The following is a 6,623-nucleotide window of genomic DNA, read 5'->3' as shown; positions in this document are numbered from 1 at the left end:
ACAGGATTTTTATTAGTGTATTTCTCTTCCTTCAAGTTGTAAAGGGGATGTTATACTACCAACTTTGCACGGGTTTGTTTCCATTAAGGACTCAAAATAATAGTTGCAAAGTTATTTATTTATTTTTTATTTTGCTAATTGTTTTATAACCACAACAAACTAGTACAGAGAATGCCCTGAACAAAACACAAACGTTCAAACATCAAGATATTCCCTTAGCAAGGCTGAAAATTTCAGTCTCTGGTATTTGGAATTTAGGCTGCAGTCCTTGTCTTTCTAAGAAGGTGGGGGTGTGGGGCGCGACACCCCCCCCTTTTTTTTTTTTTTTTTTTTTTTAATGAGATGGAGTCTCACTCTGTTGCCCAGGTTGGAATACAATGGCGTGATCTCAGCTCAATGCAACCTCCACCTCCCAGGTTCAAGTGATTCTCCTGCCTCAGCCTCCCGAGTAGCTGGGATTACAGGTGTGCACCACCACGCCCGGCTAATTTTTGTATTTTTAGTAGAGATGGGGTTTCACCATGTTGGCCAGGCTGGTCTTGAACTCCTGACCTCAGGTGATCCACCTGCTTTGGCCTCCCAAAGTGCTGGGATTACAGGCGTGAGCCACCACGCCTGGCCTTTTCAGTCCTTGCTTTTAACCAGATTTGAACAGAAGAATGGCCACTTGACCCAGGTAGAAGTAGATGAAGTGTTTGGTTTCATGTGTCACGCAACTACCGAAGTGCCTCCCCACGATGCAATGCCAGGTAGGATTGTACTTCTTATCAGATTCCTTCTTGATATAAGCCACAATATCCTTCTCTATGTTGTATTTCTCCAGCGCCTGAGTAGCCCACTCCACCGAGTCCTGTTGCATCCCTTCTGACATGTCCGCATTTTTGATCACGGCCTTTCCGTCTTGGTTACCGTGGAGAAGGGGGCTGGCTGACAGCAACAGTCTGCTGGAGGAGGTGCTAGCACTGCTCAGTTACAGATTGAGCTGCTGTCACTACCAAAGCCGTGGCGCATCTCTAGTTGCAAAATCGTTATAAGAACTTGAGCCTTTGCTTTTTCTGTGAGCATTTTTAAGCATCTCAAACCTAAAATTGGCTTTGTGAGGTAGGTGGTATGATCTTTCAGCCTATTGAAACAGCAGACATTGCCATGACTCCTGAAGATCTGTCTTTGATCAGTTAGTGCAGATGCTTAGATCATACTGTCCCAGTTTTGCATTAGTTTGATGGATTCTAATAATTACAGTGAAGTGAGGCCTAAGACTAAGCCTTAAAATCTCTAAGTAGCTATTTGCCACCTTGTAACACTGTTGTGTTTCAGTTGTTGAAACACTCATTCACAACAAGTTGGAAGTATTAAGGAAGCCTGATACTGTACTGAGGGATTCCGTTTCTTTGAGTAAGCGTTGTTGGCAGCTATCTGATAGGGTGTCTTTATACTCCTGAAATCATTTGTTGACCACTTGAATGTTTTAGTATTATACACAGCAAAAACCCTGATGAAATATATTCACTTCCTTTGTATCCAGTCATGTGTTTAATAAGGTTGCTAATGATTTATTTTGGGTCAGAACAAAGTAATGTGCATTTCATATGCATTATATTTTATTTCTTGTGTAAGTATGCCATTAAGTAGATAGACTTAAATTTGCCAACCTACACTACTGCTTCTTTTTTATGGACATAAAATTAAAAATTAATCTTTATCACTTACAGTACTTTAAAAAAAATTTTTTTTTTTTTGAGATGGAGTCTCTGTCGCCCAGGCTGCAGTGCAGTGGCATGATCTCAGCTCGCAGCAACCTCTGCCTCCCGGGTTCAGGCAATTTTCGTGTCACAGCCCCCACAGTAGCACCACCATGTCTGGCTAATTGTTTTGTATTTTTAGTAGATATGGGGTTTTACCATGTTGGGCAGTCTGGTCTTGAACTCCTGACCTCATATGGAGTTTTGCTCTCGTTGCCCAGGCTGGAGTGCAGTGGTGCCATCCTAGCTCACTGCAGCCTCCACCTTCTGGGTTCAAGTGATTCTCCTGCCTCACTCAGCCTCCCAAGTAGCTGGGACTACAGGTGCACGTTACCACGACTAGCTACTTTTTTGTATTCTTGTTATCCAGGCTGGTCTCGAACTGCTGACTTCAGGTGATCCGCCCACCTTGGCCTCCCAAAGTGCTGGGATTACAGGCATGAGCCACCACACCCGGCCTTCCATTTCACATGTTTTTAAAAAGACTTAATTCTGTTTTTTGTTGGAATTTTGAACCTCCTGCCAGTGTTTTGAGGCATTATCTTGATTTCTTTAGTTTATTAATGTTTGTCATTAGAACTTAAAGATCAAAATATTAATCCGACACTGTAATTAAAAACTAGAGTGCTACCTAAAAGCAAGATTTATTATTGAAAATAAGTTCCAGCTTGGACAACATGGTGCAACCCCCATCTCTACAAAAAAAATTAAAAAATATTAGCCAGGCTTGGTGGCACTTGCTAATAGTCCTTGCTACTCAGGAGGCTGAGGCACAAGGATCCCTTGAGTCTGGGAGTTGGAGGGTGTAGTAACTTATAATTATACCACTGTACCCCGGAGCAAGACCCTGTCTCAAGAAAAAAAGTCTAGGAATTTTAAAGGGTTTTTAAATATAAATTTGAATATTTGTCCATGAATAATGTTGAGCAGGTGGAATTGCTTTTGTATTTAGAAAGTAGTGACAAAAGTTTTTGTAAATGAACTCAAGCTCTCTAAATTATTTTTCATTGTGAGCCTAGCATCGTATCACTAAAATACACTGGTTCTTCATTAGGAAATCTGATTATCAAAGGGTCATGTATACAGAATAACCTTGGGAAGGTGCAGAAATTTAGAGAAACTAATAAAATGCTTTCTAATTTTTATTTACCTATCTTCTCTTACTGTATATTTTGGAATTGTGTAAATTTTGCATTTGTAGACATTTGGAGTTTTATGACTAAGAAAGAACCTTTGGAATGAAATTAATGTGTCTGAAATTTTGCTTATGTGTTTGAAATGAAGATGCTATCTGTTCATTTTGGGGTAAATAATGATGGGGAAAGTGGGTGATAAGAGCATTTTGAAATGTTAAGGCTCTAACATAAGCTACTAAATGACCCGCTTCTTTGGCAAGTAATATAATGTATTTTATTATAATGTTTAAATACACTAAGAAACAAATAATGCCCATGTTGAAAGGTAAGATACAAGGCAGTAGATACTCATAATTTGGTATCTAATTTTTATTCCTGATTAGTAGCATTACTGCTGAGCCATTTAATTATATTGTTCTTTTTTTTGAAAACCTAATTTGTATGTTGACACAAATGCAGAATAGATAAGAAATCTGGCATGCCTCTGAATGTTTTGTTATATAATAAACATTGTGCTTTTCTTAATTGTTTTGAACATACAGTTAAGATAATTTGTTATAAATGTGTTTATGGCTTACCACAGCATATTAGGTAAAGTTAACTTGCAACATTTGCTTCCCCATCATTTGTATTGTTGAATTTGTATCTTTGATAAGATGCAGCCGTAGAAACCGCTGGGCTTCCTTGGTGCTCCTTGGAGTAGAACAACATTAAATGTGAAAGAGACCAAGAGTTTTGTGGTAGCAGAATAACCTTGTAAAAGGCTACCTTGGGACTTAATGAGTGTTACTGTCATTCAAAATTCATTCAACAAATATCTGTTGAGTTCCTACTACATGCTAGGCATAGTGCTAGGTATTAAAAATACAAAGATAAGGCTGGTTCTTGATCTCAAGCTGCCGTTTAAGCAGAGGCTGCATAGCCACTTAATGGGGATTTTAAATAGGGAATTCAGACATTGGCTAGGGGACTATGCTAGGTGATCTTTAAGATTCCTTGGAAGCCCTAGTCTGACTCTTACTGGGTTGGTCAAGACTAGGAAATAAATAAAGAATAGAAACTAACAGGGATGGCTGTTTAAAAATAAGGGAATGTGCCATCAATTATTTAAGGTGGCACCTGAAGTTTAGAGACAGAAATAAACAGATGCTATGCTTGGCTCATGAATAAAGATAAAACTTACTCATACAAATCAAACTGTAGAGTTTTGAAATGAACTTAATGATAAAAATTGAGTCAGATTTCAAGTCAAGGTCTTTGAACAAATTTAGAATTTGCTTGATACTCTGAAGATTTGAGATTTCAGTATTCATTATAGGAAAAACTTAAATATGTGAATCAATTTTAGTAATTTTATATATGTATATATGTATATATATATACACACACACACATACACACACACACACACACACATATATATATATATATATATTTTTTTTTTTTTTTTTTTTGAGATGGAGTTTCGCTCTTGTTACCCGGGCTGGAGTGCAATGGCGCGATCTCGGCTCACTGCAACCTCCGCCTCCTGGGTTCAGGCAATTCTCCTGCCTCAGCCTCCTGAGTAGCTGGGATTACAGGCACGCGCCACCATGCCCAGCTGATTTTTTTGTATTTTTAGTAGAGACGGGGTTTCACCATATTGACCAGGATGGTCTCGATCTGTTGACCAGGATGGTCTCGATCTCTTGACCTCGTGATCCACCCGCCTCGGCCTCCCACAGTGCTGGGATTACAGGCGTGAGCCATCACGCCCGGCCTATTTTTTTTTTTTTTTTTCTTTTTTTGAGATAAGGTCCTGCACTGTTGCCTAGGCTGCAGTGCCGTGGCAGGATCCTGGCTCACTGCAACGTCAAACCTGCCAGCCTCAACTGATTCTCCCGCCCCAGTCCCCTGAGTAGCTAAGACTACAGGCGTGCCTGGCCAATTTTTAAAAGTTTTGTAGAGATGGGGGTCTGTGTTGTCCAGGCTGGTTTCGAACTCCTGAACTCACACAATTCTTGTGCCTTGGCCTCCTAAGTCCTGGGACTATGTGTGTGAGCCACTGGGTAGGGCCAATTTTAGTGGCTTTAATTAAAAAAATCTGGAAACAATTGATTTCTTGGGCAGTTCATCTAGAATTGTTTCAGGTATAACACTTAAGAGGAGCTTCGTTTGTTTTCTAACAAAGGATGTCTAGAAAAGACATTCTCATTTAATTCAAGCTGATCTTAAGTTTTATTCATTTGTTGGAGTGAACTTGTCCTTGTTCATTAACACCTCTTTGGTCATACAGAGTTGGGGTACAAAATGTTCTACCCATTAACCTACTTTTTAAAAGCATTGCGTTATTTAAAAAAACTATTTTCATGAGTTGTAAAATATCTTAAACAGTTTTGAATCTAAGTGATATACAGAACATAATTTGGCTTTGTCATGTTGATTCAAGACTTTCTTTTTTTTTAATGAGACAGGGTCTGGCTCTGTCACCCAGGCTGGAATGCCGTGGCGCAGTCTCACCTCACTGCAGCCTGTCTCCTGGGCTCACATTATCCTCCTCCCTTAGCCTCCCAAGTAGCTGGGACTACAGGCGCACGCCACCGTGCCTGGCTAATTCTTGAATTTTTATTAGAGATGGGGTTTTGCCATGTTGCCCAGACCAGCCTGAAACTCCTGAGCTCAAGCAATCTGCCCACTTTGGCCTCCCAAAGTGCTAGGATTATAGACGTGAGCCATTGCGCCTGGCCAAGTCAAGATTCTTAAACATTAATTACCATACTTTGTTGAATCAGGTGAGGGACAATTGAGATATATTAAACTATTTCCCCTGGCCATGCTAAAGCTTTAACTAAAATTGTCTTGTTTTTTGAAGCAGTGTTTGTGTTTGCATCTTGTAACTTTCCTCCCTCTTTAGGCTGTTAGCTGCCACTTAGCATCTATCATTTAGTATTTCTGTTGCCAGAAATCAGTTCTCTTTCCAATTTACTGCTAGAACTAAACTCTAGGCTGAAAAACTATGTAAATAGATGATTGGTTTATTATATCAATAAGCAGTTGAATTTGCCCAGATTCTGAATGTTAGTTCAAAATGTGATAGAGTCATGCTTTGTCGCCCAGGCGGAGTGTAGTGGCCTCTCAGCTCACTGCAATCTCTGCTTCCCAGGTTCAGCTGAATTCTCCTGGCCTCCCAAAGTGCTGGGATTATAGGCGTGCGCCACTGCGCTTTTTTTTTTTTTAAATTCCACTCTTACATATAGTGTAGAGACCCTCACTAAATATTCAACTCTTTCTTTCTTTTTTTTTTTAATAGAGATAGGGTGTCACCGTGTTGGACAGGCTGGTCTCGATCTCCTGACCTCAGGTGATCCACCCATCTCGGCCTCCCAAAGTGCTGGGATTACAGGTGTGAGCAACTGCGCCTGGCCTATTCAACTCTTAAATCCTTTAAAAATATTAATCTTTTTCCTATAATTTTGAGGTCTTGTTAGCCTTTAAAGTCATTGCTCAAAAATTATTTATTTATTTATTAATTTTTTTTTAAGATGGGGTTTCACCTCGTCTCTACTAAAAATACAAAAGCATTAGCTGGGCATGGTGGTGCGTGCCTGTAATCCCAGCTACTCAGGAGGCTGAGGCAGGAGAATTGCCTGAACCCAGGAAGCGGAGGTTGCGGTGAGCCGAGATCTCGCCATTGCACTCCAGCCTGGGTAACATGAGTGAAACTATGTCTCAAAAAAAAAAAAAAAAAAAAGATGGGGTTTCACCA

At 40.0% G+C, this 6,623-nt stretch overlaps 1 protein-coding gene and 1 pseudogene across 1 annotated transcript in view; one reads left to right on the top strand and one right to left on the bottom strand.

The window, feature by feature from the left end:
* Positions 1–6,623, top strand: part of SKIL (SKI like proto-oncogene) — a 43,171-nt gene that overhangs the window by 20,255 nt on the left and 16,293 nt on the right. The gene's annotated exons all lie outside the window — the stretch shown is intronic.
* LOC116538316 lies at positions 536–970 on the bottom strand (annotated as a pseudogene).

This window comes from Sapajus apella, unplaced genomic scaffold (assembly GCF_009761245.1).
Source record: "Sapajus apella isolate SASKATOON/1434 unplaced genomic scaffold, GSC_monkey_1.0 scaffold4, whole genome shotgun sequence".
In the NCBI taxonomy this organism is placed as follows: Eukaryota; Metazoa; Chordata; class Mammalia; order Primates; family Cebidae; genus Sapajus; species Sapajus apella.
The sequence above is the reverse complement of the archived record's forward strand: the minus strand, read 5'-3'. Positions and strand labels throughout refer to the sequence as shown.